General features: G+C 48.4%; 1 protein-coding gene and 1 long non-coding RNA gene across 2 annotated transcripts in view; one reads left to right on the forward strand and one right to left on the reverse strand.

The window, feature by feature from the left end:
- Nucleotides 1-16,203, forward strand: part of DPF3 (double PHD fingers 3) — a 208,161-nt gene that overhangs the window by 7,633 nt on the left and 184,325 nt on the right. The window lies entirely within an intron of this gene.
- On the reverse strand, nucleotides 5,135-5,936 carry LOC114230591 (uncharacterized). Its single transcript, XR_003616511.2, has 2 exons — nucleotides 5,705-5,936; nucleotides 5,135-5,395 (listed from the first exon to the last, which is right to left on the reverse strand). It is a non-coding gene; the product is annotated as an uncharacterized LOC114230591 (long non-coding RNA).

Here is a 16,203-nt window from a genome sequence, read left to right on the forward strand (position 1 = left end):
GGAAATGCAAAGCCTTACTCACCCAGCTGTGTGCAAATAGACCTGGGATTGCAGTGGGATTTTCCCATTGTCTGGGCTTGAAATAGGTGAGAATATGAGCTCGAGGGAAGCCCTGGTCTTATTTCCCATTGGCTGCCCCGAACCGAGTCCACCTTCAAACCAGGGGAAACAGAAGCCGGAGGGCACAGGCAGCCCTTTCCTGGAACTTGGGCTTGATCACCATCCAGACTCCTCCCTCTATCAAGAGGACTCCAGGAAGAGGGAAGGGCTGAAGAGCTTGAATCTGCTAGTGAACAAGGAGGGCGGGCTTTGACGTAGGAGACCAGCGACAAGAACTGATTCTTTATACAAAGATTATGGAGAGCGTCGTGGTGGTGGTGGTGGTGGGGGGTGGTGGTGGTGGTGGTCACATCTCAGAATTAGACTTAGATCTTGGTTGCTAGCCTTGGAAATGCTTCGGATTCAAGCTTGCTGCAAAACTACAATATTCTTTTACTTTGTAAAGCAAATTAAGTGAAAATGTCATTCGGACTCCCATTCTCCTCAACTAACAACTCTTTACTCATCTTTGTTTGCTGCCAGTTGAGCTCTATCAGAATTGTCCCACCTCTTTGGACCTTTGTCATCCTGTCCTGGCCAACACCGATGGCCGGCCTGCCCCTCAGAACCAAGCAGCAAGGTAGCCTTTCCTCCCTGCTAGGAGCTTCCACTCCAAGGAAGCCCCCTGGTGTGTCTGGTTCTCCTTCCAGACCTTTGTTCTTGGGCAAAGTGAGTGCCTGCACCGCAGGAGCCTGGCTCCTCTAGGCTTCTAGGGAAACCACTGTCACTTGGGGTGGGAGTGGGGGTGGGGAGGGGAGGCAGTGTGGTGCTGGGGATGGGGGAGGGCAGGGTGGATGGGGTAGTGGGAGTGGAGAGAATATATTCTCTCCTGCTAATTATTTTCCCTGAGGACTTAGCCAATGCAGAACCATCTATTATCGTGGGAGCGCTCTATGGTGGCTCTGCCTGTGATGAATGCTAAGTGGAAACAAGCAAGAAAAATTAACAGGCGGCTGCTTCTGTCCACCTAATTAAAATGCATATCCAAATGCATAATTCCTTATGTTTCCCCATGCACACACTCCCCTTCCAATCCCAATTCTGTGGAGGAGAAAAAACACTTTCCCCCAGCCATTTCTCTCGATTATATTTCCATCAAGGAAGAACTGGAGAGGGTTCCCTTAGAATAGACAAGTGCTGTTCTTGTAACATTTCTAAAATTGCTGGGTTTTTATTTAGACTGAGCCTGAAATTCTAAACTGTTTTGTTTTGTTTAAAATGAAAAAATAAAAACTTTATCTGATTGCAAAAAAAGGGGGGGGGGAGGAGGAAGGGAATAAAGAAAGAAAGGGGGGGGGGAATAGAAAGCAAGCAAGAGAAAAAAAAGTTCCCACCATTTCTGCTGATCTTTTAGTTTTGTGCTCAAAGTCTGGCTTGGCTCAGCAATGAGAATTTTGAAGGTCTTTTCCATCTCTTCCTCTCCGTTTCTTCTCTGGACTTTGCACTGTTTCCCCCGGCCCCCAGAACAAACATAACCCAGGGTTTTGTGGAGAGATTGGAGAAGATGCATCTACCTGTGCCCATCAGGGGGAGAGAGAGGGAAAAAAAAGCCCAAAGCCTCTGCACTGGGGAGGAGATCAGAGATGCAGGCTTCAGGTCCCAAGTATGTTTTGAATCAAACAAACAATACCTCTTCATCCTCACCTCCCTCCCTCTTTGTTCATTGATTATTTTTGCCCCGGAAGAAAAACAACTGTATTTGGTGTCATACAATATTTAATAAAACTGGAAACTTAAGTCACTGTTTTCAGTTCAACGTCACTGCCATCTCTGTGGCAGCCCTTCCCGCCCTCCGCGCCCCCCGCCCCCCCCCCCCCCCAAGCCCCTTGACTGCCCTCCACAGCCGCCCCAGCTGTTGATTTATCTGGGCCGGCTGGCTCAGCAGTGCATGGAGATTGCTTTTAATTAACTCTCTTCATTTTTCCCAATCTTCAGGGAGCAGCAGCCCTTTAATGATTTTAATATTTTATCTGGATTTATATCGCCTTATTTGTTGTTGTTTGACTTCTGCATTTGTTCTTCCTGCCGCTCTTCCAGACTGATATATTTATTTGCCCCTTCCCCTGGCCCCCAGGACCTTTCTGGAGAAGAGATGATGGGTTCTGAAGAAGGCCCCGCCTTCCCAAGCTTTCTGCCCTCTGCACCGGGGGAGGCGATTAGAATCTTTGTTTTAGGATCCCAGTCTCACCTCACTCAGCTGAAGGAGTGAGTTTTATTTTTAAAAAAAATAAAATAAAAAACAAATCTGAAATTTAGCCCAGCCAGTGTGGCTCAGTGTTTGAGTATTGACCTATGAACCAGGAGGTCATGGTTTGATTCTGGTCAGGGCACATGTCCAGGTTGCAGGCTCAATTCCCAGTGTGTGTGGGTGTGTGTGTGTGGTGGGGGGGGGGGTGCAGGAGGCAGCTGATCAATGATTCTCTCTCATCATTGCTGTTTCTATCTCTCTCTGAAATCAATAAAAACATATTTTTTAGCCAAAACTGGTTTGGCTCAGTGGATAGAGCGTCGGACTCAAGGGTCCCAGGTTCGATTCCGGTCAAGGGCATGTACCTTGGTTGCGGGCACATCCCCAGTAGGGGGTGTGCAAGAGGCAGCTGATCGATGTTTCTCTCTCATCGATGTTTCTAACTCTCTATCCCTCTCTCTTCCTCTCTGTAAAAAATCAATAAAATATATTAAAAAAAAACACATATTTTTTAAAATCGGAATTTTAGAAAGTGAGGTCTCTTTGCCTCTTTTGTTTGTTGTCTCTGCAAGGAAGTGAGCTGCCCTGGAGACCTGGATAAAAACTGTTTCCTGGGTTCCCCATTATCTGTGGTTTGAGGTCTATCATCTTGCCAATACCCGCCCCTTTCCCCCCCGCCCCCCCCCCTCCACCCTCCACACACACACACACACACACACACACACACACACACAGGTCCATGGAACTGCTGCAGGATGATGACTTTAGGGCAGGGCTGGATGTCGGTGCAGTCCAGCCTTTGTGCCACTTTATGCATCTTTACATGTGGCTGGCATCCGCTCAGCAACTGCTTGGAAAAGTAGTTGTATCGACAGTCTAAAAGAGGCACCAGTTGCCTTCTATACTCAAGGCTGCCTTCTCCTTCAACCCTCAGTTCCCTGACCCTGGTCCCTGTGCCTACTCCCCAGTGTGGGAAAACACACCACCATTCATCCACACACCTTCCCAGCTCCCTCAGCCATCCTCCTTTTGGCTGCAAAGTCTGCTCCTTCCTCCAACACTCCCAGAGAGGCCTGGCGGGCAGACCATGCGTGGGGGCTAGTTTTCAGAACCAGCTTGTCCACAAAGTGCCCTTTTGGCCTCTCAGTTTGGTGGTGTGTCTTTAGGGTCACCTGTTGCTAGGCAACTGCCAACTAACGTTTGAGCCTGATCTGAGGATTGCAGTGAATTGCCCTGGTGACTTGTATCCACATTTAGGGACTTGGCCTTGCAATCCTGGCTCTGGGAACAGGAGGGTGAGAAGACCTTCTTCCATGTGCCTTTATGGAAAGAGGTATTGGTTTTTCAAGTCTAGCTCAGCTCCTGGCACACAGTCAGGACACACAAATGTTCGTTTTGGTGATGAAAATGGTGATTTCTGCCCATCTTCTTGCACTCACCCCTTTAGTTCTGAAAACCTACAATGTGTCTGGTACTAAGCTATATGTGGATAAAGAGATGGAGAGCCATGGCTTCCACACCACAGCCTGGTGTTCAGGTTACCAGGTGTCCTTTTGAGTGTGTCTTCTTCACTTTTCCTTGGCAATTGCAGGCCCTTTTGAGATCCTATGGAAGTTTTGGACCAGCTCCCCAGAGAAAAAGCACATAGATGTGAATATCTGCATATGGTTTTATGGGGTTCACAGCCCCTCAGTGGATGCCCTAGAGGTCCATGGGCTCCAGGTTAAGAAGCTCAGAATGAGAGATGTGAGTAAACTGGTTACCTTAAAGTCCTACTTCTATCCCTGCTCAGAGAGAGGGCGACCCTCACACCTCCCACAGTCTCACCAACTACCTGTGGCTCCTCCAGCCCCACCCTGACCCAGATACACTTGCTTAACATCTGCCTGCTCATCTTCCAGATGCTTCAAAACCTCCTCTGCCCCAGTGAGGCCCTTGCTGAACCTTGGGTCACATTGGCCTCAACTGCCCTGGTCCCCATTGTCCCAAACATAGTCTTCTCTCTTGGCCACGGAAATACTTAACTCTGGTTAGTTAGAACGTAAGGCCCTGGAAGGCTGGGACGGTGGCTGCCTGTACCTTCTTAGCCGTAGGATCTAGCATAGCACACGTTTAATTAAATATGTGTGAAATTACTGAGCAAATGAAGCCAGCAGACAGAAACACTGCTCTTCCCGCCTAATTTGTTTTTAGCCTTTTAGAGTTTCTCATCCTCAGGAGTTTGGAAAAGGCTACAGAATTCCTTTCCCCAAATACTTTCGTTTCAGAGGTGGGAACACAGGCACAGGTTTGGTTTTACCCGCGTGAGCACGTTCGGCTGTGTGAATGTCAGCATCACTTATTCGAGCCCCTAGTTTGTTTATCACTTCATCCTTGTAGAGCTGAACGCCATGGCTTTCCCTCCTTTGGTCTTGGGAAGGAAAGGCAGGTCTTTCTGCTTTGTTCTCTCTCAGGGACTCAGTAGCTGAGAGCTTGTGAATAGCCACCGATAAATTGACCCCATTTTTATTGAGTGCATACTATGGCTCAGCCTGTATCGGATTACCTTTAGCCTTATTTGTACCTTGAGGACTTTTATGAGTTTTAAGATGGAGGAGACCAGAAGGTGAGAATACTATAATGATTTAACCCATGGCTGGGATCTGGTGAGAATCTACGACACGTCCTACTGAGTTTTGGAGGTAACGATAGCCCAGTCACTGTTTTCAGATACAGATTCTTTGAGACAATACCTTTCATAGTACCAATGCCTAGATAAATATAACCCTTCCTGTGACTCAGTGTCCCAACCATGTTCAATGCAGATAAATTCACTTGATGATGAAACAAGAAAGGATGTCCCAGGGATTATGTGAGAGTCTTTGGTTCTCATATCGAGAGAAAAATATCTATCATTGTAACTTTGCTATGACCTCTAACCACTTTCCCACCCTCCCAATCCTTCACTGTTGGGGCTATTTGGAAGAGGCCTGGTTCCGTGTCGGGAGGAAGGTGAAGACCGAGGTTGAGATGGGCTTCCCAAGTCAAGTTTTAGTTCAGATCCGAGTCCGCTAGATGTCCTTCAACGCAGAAAGCCAGAGAAAATGCTGATGGTGCACGAAATATGGGCTGTAGGAGCAGAATTGTACAGAGACGTTTGTCAACTCAGAAAGGTCATACTGCACTAGCACTTATTCTTTTTTTAAAAAGATTTTAAAATTGATTTTTAGAGAGAAAGGAGAGAGAGAGAGAGAGAGAGAGAGAGACATCAATCTAGGAGCCAAACATGCATCAATCGGTTGCCTCCTGCAAGCCCCCTAACAGGGATGGAGCCCACAACCCCAGGCAAATGCCCTGACCAGGAATTGAACCGGCAACCCTTCCATGCACAGGACAACACCCAACCAACTGAGCCACACCGGCCAGGGTAGCACTTACTCTTGAAGGTACTCTCCCTCAGCCCTTGTACATAGCCCTTCAGCACAGAGGGCGCACACAGGGCCGTCCGGTTCCTGGTGCTCATTTCCTTTCTGGGCAGCCATCCCAGTATAACAGATACTTATACATATTCTGTCCTCATTTTATCTAATTACTCACATCTCTGGGGGATAGGGAACAGGTTTGGATCATTCAATTTTAGGTCAGTTATGCCCAGGGTAGTGAGAGGAACACTGATCTGTAGAGTTCTATGAAAGGTGGAAGGTTTCCATAGCACACCAGGAGGCATTGTGTGCCATCTCAGGGGCTGGAGATTCCACTCCGCCTGGGGGTGGCGTGGGGTGGGGCGGGATCGAGCTTGACTGGTTCAAGGGTCTGAATGTAGGAACCTTCCTGAGACTGAGTTAGCTCTTACTATCCTTGGGGAAATCGGATTCTTTTATTATTTGATGAAGTGTCCAAGTGAGAGGACCCAATAACACCGGTCTCTCTTCTGGTGATCATTTGTTCTTACCCGGTACCTGCCTGGAATGCGTTCAGGTTCCTGAAAAGTACAGCACAAAAGACGCTCTGATCGATGGAACAGCCTTTATTATTGCCCAGTGTTGCCTGGAGTTCCTGTCTCCTTTGTGACCCAGATGAGCTGGTCTGGACAATGTCAAAGCGCTGCCATGTCCCCACTTTTCTCCAAGACTCAGAGCAGGCAGTCCTGGGCAGTCCAGCTTCCTGGCACGTCTCCTCCAGGCTCTATGGTAGCGTTTCAAATCCCCAGGAAGGAAAAGCCCGCTAGTTACTCTTTCATTTTCCCTGTGCTTTTTGCTTCTTATTTTATTTCTTGGCTCAGACCAAAGCCTCCCCGACGTTCACGGAGCCCTCAGAGAAGAATAATCCACTTAATGCTTAACATCAAGGTTTATACCTCCAGCCTAGGCTTCCTTCCGACCTCGTGTCCCTTCATCCGTACCCCATAGACATCCTTCTCCTCCCCTCACCCACACCCTGCAGCACACCTTGATTAAAAAGCACTGAAGGGACACAAAGGGAAAGAAGAATATTCTGCTTTGTCCCCAGGAAGGCGCACTCAATCTTACGAATGTGGGAGTGGGGAGAGAGGAAGGAGAAAAGGGCAAAGCTTGCGCACGGCAAATGGGTGAGAAGAAGCCGTGAGAGAAGAGTAAGAGAAGAAGCGGGGTGTGTGAGGTTACCAGGTGGGGAATAACTGCTCCCTCGGTGAGCAGTCCAGCTCTGAGAGGGTCTGTGACATACATGGAGAGCGGGTCCCATGGTTTGGGATGGCAGAGAAGGGTTCTGGAAGGAGGCGGCTCAGAGCTGAGTTTGGAAGGATGGTGGGAATCTGGTCAGGCTCAGAGGAGCAGTGGAGGGGAAGGATGGGGAAGTCCAGGTGTGAAAGATTTGGGAAGCATTTGAGTCATTCCTTAGAGAATCCCCTTCATTCCTGGAAAAGGAAAGCCAGGTGGGCGGGAATGTGTGGAGGACGGCCAGAGGATCTATTGGGCCCTAGCTGGTTTGGCTCATTGGATAGAGCTACGGCCTGGGGACTGAAGGGTCCCAGGTTCGATTCCGGTCAAGGGCATGTACCTTGGTTGCAGGCACATCCCCAGTAGGGGGTGTGCAGGAGGCAGCTGATCGATGTTTCTCTCTCATCGATGTTTCTAACTCTCTATCCCTCTCCCTTCCTCTCTGTAAAAAATCAATACAATATATTTTTTAAAAAAGAGGATCTGTTGGGCTGGATTGGGAGGGGGTGTCTGTGAACAAAAGGTGAAAATGGAAGAATAGCCTGCGGCCAGGTTGGTCTGAGTGGAGCCAATTCCTAGGAAGTACGTGACCGCCAAGGAGGCCAACAGGGAGGCCCCGGGGGGGTTGAGCTGGCAGCCTGTGTCCCCGCAGGGAGGACTGTCCACCTCCAGAGGCTTCCTGTCACTAAGGCTGAACCGAATCCTGGTTGAACTGAAACCAGGGCACCTCCCGGAGGGGCTGGGGGCGGGGGGCCCCACTAGGGGAGCCTGTGCTGGTGTGAGCCCCCGGTCCTGACAGGTGCAGGACAGCCCTGCCCAGTGCATGTGCAGATTTGCTAAGTAGGGCAGGATGGTGGGGTAATCCTAAATGGTGGATCTAAAATGTCTTTCCCCTTTACCGCAGCGCGGTGGCTCAGTGATTGAGTGTAGACCTCTGAACCAGGAGGTCACGGGTTGATTCCCAGTCAGGGCATATGCCCGGGGTTGCAGGAGGCAGCCAATCAGTGATTCTCATCATTGATGTTTTATCTCTCTCTTCCTCTCCCTTCCTCTCTGAAATCAATCAAGATATATTGAAAAACAAGTAGATAAAAATGTCTTTCCCCCTTTCAATGCTTTAAACGACAGCCACCACCACCACCACCACCACCACCCATAAGTGGTATAAATAAAAATACAAATCCAGTCCAGGGAGGAAAACAAATGCTGATCCTCATAGTGCAAGCAAACCTGGTGTCCTGAGAATTAGTGTCACGGTTCAAATCGGGGGAGGAAGGTCGCAGGTCTCTAAGCCGGTGCTTCCTGTTGCGGGGATTGGTTGCTCTGAAGGTAGTGCTTCCCCACTCCCACCCCGGCACGGCACGCAGGCACCCCTGTTACCCATTTAAGCTTTCCACCTGCCTGTTGCCTATTCTTCCTGCAGGAAGGCCGAGGGCCCCGGGGGCTACCCTCCAGCTCTCCCTTGGAGCCTTGCACTCTTTGAAAACTCAAAAGCACTTTGTCCCAGCGAGTGTGGCAAGCAGTGGCTGTGTGGCCGATAGCCTGGGTGTTGGGGAGTCTGGGTTCAAATTCAAGCCCCATGAGTGTGGGCAGGATTGCTAATTCCTCTGCACCTCACAGTTTCCTCATCTGTAGAGTGGGAATGATATTTTCTTCCTTTAGACTCTAAAGGGGTTGTTGGAAGAATTAAATAAGTTAATATGTGTAAAGTGCTTAGAAGAGTTGGCACATATCACCCTACAAGAGGTGCTCGCAGTGACCCTGTTTTTCCCTCTGTAAAATGCAGAGATACTAGCTGATATTTTCCTCACATTGGCATTTTAAGAAAAACGAAATAAGTAGGAGAAGCTCTGATTTTTTTAGAAGAATGAGATGGCGTTATTATTAATTTTTTTTTTTTACTCTTAGAACAAATGTGCTAGAGGAGACTTTGAAAAGATTTGTCTCTGGGACGCTTTGTCCAGCACTTCAGATTATTGCTTGCTACTTAATCAGTGCAGACACTGGGTCCTTCTGAGGAAGAGCCAGAATTCACAGACGCAGAAGCACAGCACGTGGAGGTGGACTGAGTCTGTGTCGTGACTGGACTGGCTCACACGGCATTCCCGGTCACCTCCTCCAAGGAGGAGGCGGGTGCTTCCTGCCCGGATGAGGGCTGCCCTTTGCGCAGCCAGGAAAGGGCTTGGGAGTCCTTCAGACCAAGGTGGGTGGGGGTCGAGAGCTGGTCTGACACACACACCATCATCAGGGTGGACAGCTTATTTTTTCTTGGTGTAGTAACCTATTTATTTACTTATTAATACATTTTTATTGATTTCGGGAAGGAAGGGAGAGGGAGTGAGAGATAGCAGCATTCATGATGAGAGAGAATCATAGATCAGCTGCCTTCTGTATGTCCCACACTGGGGATCAAGCCCTCAACCCAGGCATGTGCCCTGACCTGGAATCGAACCGTGACCTCCTGGTTCACAGGTCAATGCTCAACCGCTGAGCAACGCTGGCCAGGGTGGGTGGACATCTTGTTCCTCCGCAGCCCTCCTGTCCTGACAAGTGTGTGTGTGTGTGTGTGTGTGTGTGTGTGTGTGTGTGTGTATACACCTTCCCAGCACACGCGTTTGGTAGGCAGTAACCTGTGCTTGACAAGCTGGCATTCCAAACTCCAGATCTTCCAAACACCAGACCCCTATGTTATTTTTAACTGTCCAAAGTTTTTCCATGTGGTGTAATTGATGGGACTCGATAGCCTAGTCAGAGAACCTAAACTTTGGCTTGCTTTGCATCCCTTGAATGGGCATATGTCTGACCAAGCAGAAAATGCCCTGTTTTCTGAATTGATTGTTCTAAATCTTCCCTCCCCCCTCCCCCACTCATCTCTGGGGAAAAGAAGCAAACACAAAGATAACCTGAGCTCGCCTGTTTCTGTGGCTGCAGATAGGAGGGAGGAAGATCATTTCTGTCTGTGACCTTCTCCTCCCCCCTCTTTCTGAGTCCCGATAGTGAGGGACAAAGCTACATTTTCAGAGAGATAACAGGGAGGGCATTGAGGAGGTTGGCACACAATCTTTTCTGGCCCTCTTTCTCAGCCCCCACATTCCCCAAGGGGTGAGTCACGTTCTCATTGTCCTCTGGGGACAGTCCTGGACAGATGCTTTTATTTAAGAGAGACTGAGATCTTGTGGTGTCCAGTGACCACCAACCTTGCGATAATCGAGAAGATTCTCGGTTGCCCATGTCCAGGAGAAAGTGTGCCACCTCATTTTGGCCTGTCATTTCCTTCATTCACGTCTCCCCAGACCATGGATTACTTGGCATTGATCTCATATTTAGTTGAGCATGTACAATGGACCGGCTACTGTGTATACAATGGGTGTACAATGGCAAGCAAAAGCAACATGGTCCCTATTTTTGTGGAGCTTATAGTCCAGTTGGGGAGAGAGACATTAACCACACAAAAATACAAATCAAAGTTGGGTCTGTGTTATGTTGGAAAGTTCAGAAAGGATCCACTAGATTATAGCAAGGGGAACTGTTGTAGTCTGGTGTGTTGAGGGAATGTTTCCGTGAAGAGGCAACATTTTATCCCAGGCAGAGGGACCAGCAGGTGCAAATGCCTTGTGACATGTTGGAGGAGCCAAGGAAGGCGGTCGGGGCTGGAACACCGGAGAGAAAGGGGAAGTGTGGCTCCGATATGGGAAGAGAGGTCAGGAGGGACCTGACACACAGGGCCTTGGTGGGTATTTTAAGGATCTTTACTTTCTCCCAAGAACCACAGAAGGATTTACGTTAGGAAGTGACTTGATCCAATCCATGCTCTAAAAATTTCCCCCTGTCTACGGGGAGATTTAGCAATGGGGCCTGGGCAGGATGAGATGAGTGAGTTCTGAGGAGGCTTTCACATTTAAAAAATAAAAATGAGATGTGAGCATGCACAGGAAGGACGGGGCATTGGCGGCACAAGGCTGTGACCGTAGAGCTTTCCTTCAACGGCTTCCCGGCTTCCTGTGGTTCCCAGGCCCATTTGGTAGTTGAAAGAAACTGACACCCTGCCCCCATCCTTGGGAGCTTTTGATCCTGGTGGAGGGATTGGTTTTCCTCCCAAGCAGAGCCTGAAACGGTTTGCCTCCCTCTGTTGTCCCCGTAGCTCACTCCCGCTATGCCTTTGGGCTTCTCAAGGTGTGGCTTGAGGTCTACCTACAGGAGGGCACCTGTGTGACTGATGGACAGGTAGTTCCTGGGTTTCCCCCTAGACCACTGAATCAGAATCTCGGGAGTGAGGTCATGCAATCTGATTCTTATGCCGGTGAAAGCCTGAGAACCGCTGTTCATCGAGCACTGCACAAGCACCTACAAATGTGACGATGCTTTAATGCGTGTGTGTGTGGCAAAATAGGTGCCAAGTGCTTTCGAGGCACAGATGGTCTTCCTTGGGCCTCACAATAATGCTTGCGAGGAGACGAATCCCTGGTTACTTCGGCGTCCTAGTTGACACGGTTATAAAATGATGGATTTGTTGGGAGGAGGGGGCTCAGAGCCAGATGTCTGACTCGAAGCGCTCCGCTTTGCCTTTCTTTCTTCACACCTCTATTCTCCAGTGGACAAGGTTAAAAAGTATTGCATTCTTACAACTTCCAGATGTAGTTACTTAAAAAAAAAAAAGATTCAGTACCTTTTTGTGAGCCCAGGAGACCCATCTAGAGAGTGAGTATCCAGTTAGTCCATGAATCATGTGGGTTTATTGTAATTATTATGATAACTTTTTAGTATGGGAGATAGTAAACCGGTACAAAAGTAGACAGAATAGTGTAAGGAACCTCCATGTAGCCATCACCCAACTTCAACAGAAGCGGGACGGGCATCTTTCCACTTGTTTAGAACTTGCCCTGCGATGCTTTCATTTCTATGCCCATTGAATGAAATAGACCTGATAGGAGGAGAAGGGGCGGAAGGGACGGAGAAGCTTTCAAAGTACTCCTACCAGCTCATCCACAGAGGCAGAGAGAGCTCTCTTGACTCAATTTGTGCCTCCACAGTACAGTCATAGGCAGAGCCAGTGCTGGGGATTGTAGATCTAGGAAGTACCTTGGGGACCCCTGGTGGTCTCCCTCACTGTCTAGACATGACAATAAAGGCCTGGCAAAGTCTGTGGATAGTCTTCCGTCCTCACACAGCTTACAGGAGCGGGGCCTGGAATCCAGGTCCTCCCTTACACACCGTGGAGGGTCTCTTGGCAGTTTTGCTCTTGGAGACAGAAGCCCTGAGGGTGGAAGTGCCAGGATTTGGCCACCTCGGCCTTTGCTTCCTCCTTGTGAAAAAGACCCTTAGCCTGGAGGCCTCCTGGTCTGGCTGGAGAAGAATCCACCTATAGGATGAGTACTGGTGGGAGTAAGGTAGCCACATGCTCTCAGGGTCCCTTAGCTCTGCTTGCCCTAAAATTCTAGAATCTCTCAGGCAAAATATGACCAATGAGTGAGTGCCATAGATTTTCAGGTAAGGAAGAAGTCAGTTTCACTGGCCAGCTTCATGGAGGAGCTGGAGGGGGCCTTGAGAGATGGACAGAATTGGGGAGTGGAGGAGAGAGAAGCCTTCCCTTTAAGAGGGGAACCAATCTCTCAGCTCAGCATATAAATTAGGAATTATTATTATTATTATTTTATTATTTTATTTTTATTGATTTTTTATAGAGAGGAAGAGAGAGGGATAGAGAGTTAGAAACATCGATGAGAGAGAAACATCGATCAGCTGCCTCTTGCACACCCCCTACTGGGGATGTGCCCACAACCAAGGTACAATGCCCTTGACCGGAATCGAACCTGGGACCCTTCAGTCCAGCAGGCCGACGCTCTATCCACTGAGCCAAACCTGTTTTGGCTAAATTAGGAATTATTTAACACCTCCTTAAGTGGCAGGCTCTGTACTGCACACTAAGGAGGATACTAAGAGGCCGAGGATACGATATCTGCTCTTTAGGAACTTTCTGTCTAGTTGAGTGACAAGACATATGTTGAATATTCATGTAAGAGGAAAACGGTAAGGCTAGAAGATGCAAGTTGACTTTTAAGATAAAGCCTAAGGAAGAGTGTAGTGAAGACCAAGAAATGAATCACAAAACAGAACATAGTAACAGTATTGATGGCCATGTCCCCTAGGTCTTCTGTGTGTGTGGCCGTGTGCTGGATGCTGCAATAAGTGTAGAATTACACAGCAGCTTTCACAGGAATAGTCACACTTGTTTCAGCCACCGTGTCCTCCTGATCACCTATATTCTGCTTGGCAGCCCTGTGCTATATGCTTTACACACATGAACTCATTTACTCCTCCTTAGGAAACAGGTATATTAACTATTTTACAGACAAGAAAACTCCAGAGTTTACTCATCTTGCCCCAGATCCTCAGGTGTGGACCTGAGTCTGTCCATCCAAATGAACTTGGGTTCAAAAAGGAACAGTGTGAATACCAGCCAGACTGGGCAGCTGGGAGAGATAAGCCTGGGTGGGTAATGAAGGACCTGACTATGAACACCTGTGTGAAAGCGTTGGCGCTGATCCTGGAGGTGTTGGGGAATTATTTAAGGTAGGACAGGATGGCTGTTGAGGGTGATTAATTGGCAGAATAGTTTGAGTGGGGAGGCTGTGGCAGGAACACAGACTGGAGCCACTGGGGTCTCTGGGAGGGGGTGGCAGTGGGAATCTGCCTCGTCAAACCAAGTAATGAAAACCCTCACAGCCCATCAAATTTAATTAAAAATCAAATAAACACTCCGGCAAACCCACCTCATCCTGAGTAGGGTAGAGACTCCAGATCACTACTAGGGCATTTGTGCTGGTTTCAATATGGCTGCAGGGACATAAAGCTTCAGCATTATATAATACTAGAGGCCCGGTGCATGAAATTAGTGCAAGGGGCTTTGCCCTGGCTGCCTCAGCCAGCCCTCACAGACTCGGCCGGCCCTCGCAGCCCCTTGCAGCCTTGGCCGGCCCTCGTAGCCCCGGCTTCCATATAGAAGGTCTTTCTGCTGTTCGGTCTAATTAGCATATTAGCTCTTTATTATATAGGATTTGTAAAATATGCATATGATCTGTATTCATGGGCTCCCTTCCACATGATGGTTTCAGCCCTCAGCTCGGTCCTGGGCGCCCCATCAGATATCTCTTTGCTCACCCCCTTTTCATTTCTTCCCATGGCAGTTGTTTCAGTATTTTGCCATTTACCTGAAAACGCTTCCCATCCTCTCACTCTCTGCAGATGATTTCACCCCAGACTTGTTCAAGGAAATCGAAGCCATGAAACAAGTAACTTCCCTGTCATCCTGTCCTCCTCATCATCATGGCAAAAGCCACTTCTTCAGAGGGGCCTCCCCTGCCTACCCCCATCTAATATGGTCCCTGCATCATGCTCCCATTACCCAGGTGTATTTTTCTCACAGTGCATATACAGCCATCAGATTTATCTTTATGTATTTGTCTGGTCGCCTGTCTTTTGTCTGCCTTTCCCCTCGGAATGTAAGTTCCATGAAAGTATGGACTTGCCTGCCTTGGGCACTGCAGCATTCACAGTACCTAGCACATAGTAAGTGCCCGGGATATGGAAGTCACTCAGAAATAGAAATGAATGAGTGAAGCCAACCTGAGAAAGACAAATATCACATGATCTCACTTATTTGTGGAATCTAATGAAAAAAGGAATTGACCAACAAGATAAGACCTGAAGCATGGAGGCATGCAACAGACAGACATACCTTGATGTGGGGTGGGAGGGATGAGAAGAGATAACCCAAAGAACTTATATACTTATGCATAGCTCATGGACACGGCAATAGGGGAGTGAAGACCTGGTTGGGGTTAGGGGCTGGGAGGAGGGAGGTAAAGGGGTGGGGGGGATGGGAGATATCTATAATACTATCAACAATAAAAATATATTTTAAAAAATTAATGAGTGAATTGCCATAGCTTTAGCCGGCACCCAGGATTCCCTCTTCCTCTCTCCTCCTGACTAACCTACTGTCTAATCCACTCTACTTGGATGTCCCCTATCAAACGTATATTCTAAATGAATTCTTCTTCACCTAAAGCTGCTCATTCTTCTCAGGGTTCACTATCATGTAAGCACAATCTCAGGGTCATCTTTGGCTCTCCTCTCTCCTCACCTCCTTATACACTTAGTCCTGTTGACTTAACCTTGGCAATGTCTCTGGACTCTGTTCCCTCCTCCGTTTATCTCTCATTCAAGCAACGCAAGTGCTCATGGGGACACTGGCAGGAGCGTCCTAACTGACTTCTCAACCTGTAGTCTCTCCCCATGTCAGGCTATCCCTACCCATAGGGAGAGCTTTGCACAGTTCAGTTCTTTGTACTTTCAGTGGCTCCTACTTAATGTAGAATCCATCCATCCATCTATCCAGCCACCCTCCCATCTATCCACATTCCCATCCATCCATCCATCCATCCACTATTTACTGAGTTCCAACCCTGTACACACTGTGTGAGGTGCTAGGGTACAGAACAAGATAGTGCAATCTTTGCTTTCACATTCATTTTCAATCTTGTAGGTAGGGACATTTAAACAACCAAAAAGCATTCAAGTATTACAGGTGTGTTTTTTTTAATTCACTCATCAAATATTTATTGCGCCCCCACTAAGTGCCATGCACCGTCAATAAAGTAGAGTTCCTGCCTTCACAGAACTCTTATTCTAGTGAAGGAGACCAACAGCAGACAAATACACATGCATAAATACTATGGAGAAAAATAGAGAGGGAAGGGGCACATGTGTGTGCTTTTGCCCCTTGTGGAACATGTTCAAAGATGGCTTCACAGAGAAGGTGATGACTGAGCAGAGACCTGTAGGACAGGAGTGAGTGGCACTTGCAGATATCCGGGGGAAGAGCATTCCAAGCAGAGGGAACAGCCAACACCCGCGCCATGGCCCTGGGCTGGGAGTGAGCACTGGGGAGTGTGTGTAGGGCATGGTGGGTTACAGGGGAGGAAAAGGAATCTGTCCTACATGGAGGGACCAGGGAACACTTCTCATGACCCCCGTGCCTCTGCATAATGAACCCTTGCAGTTTCCACTCACCTTTCAAAGTCTGAGCCTCTTCTAGGCAGAATCAGGTGCCCCTCTGTGGGCGCCATAGCTCTTTGTTCATGCTGGTGGAACAGCACAGTGACGTCTGAGGAACTGTCTGTGCCAGTCACTCCACCTGCCAGAGCACCTCAGGAGAAGGAACCCTATCTTAGATGTTTC

This window comes from Eptesicus fuscus, chromosome 5, assembly GCF_027574615.1.
Source record: "Eptesicus fuscus isolate TK198812 chromosome 5, DD_ASM_mEF_20220401, whole genome shotgun sequence".
NCBI classification, from domain to species: domain Eukaryota; kingdom Metazoa; phylum Chordata; class Mammalia; order Chiroptera; family Vespertilionidae; genus Eptesicus; species Eptesicus fuscus.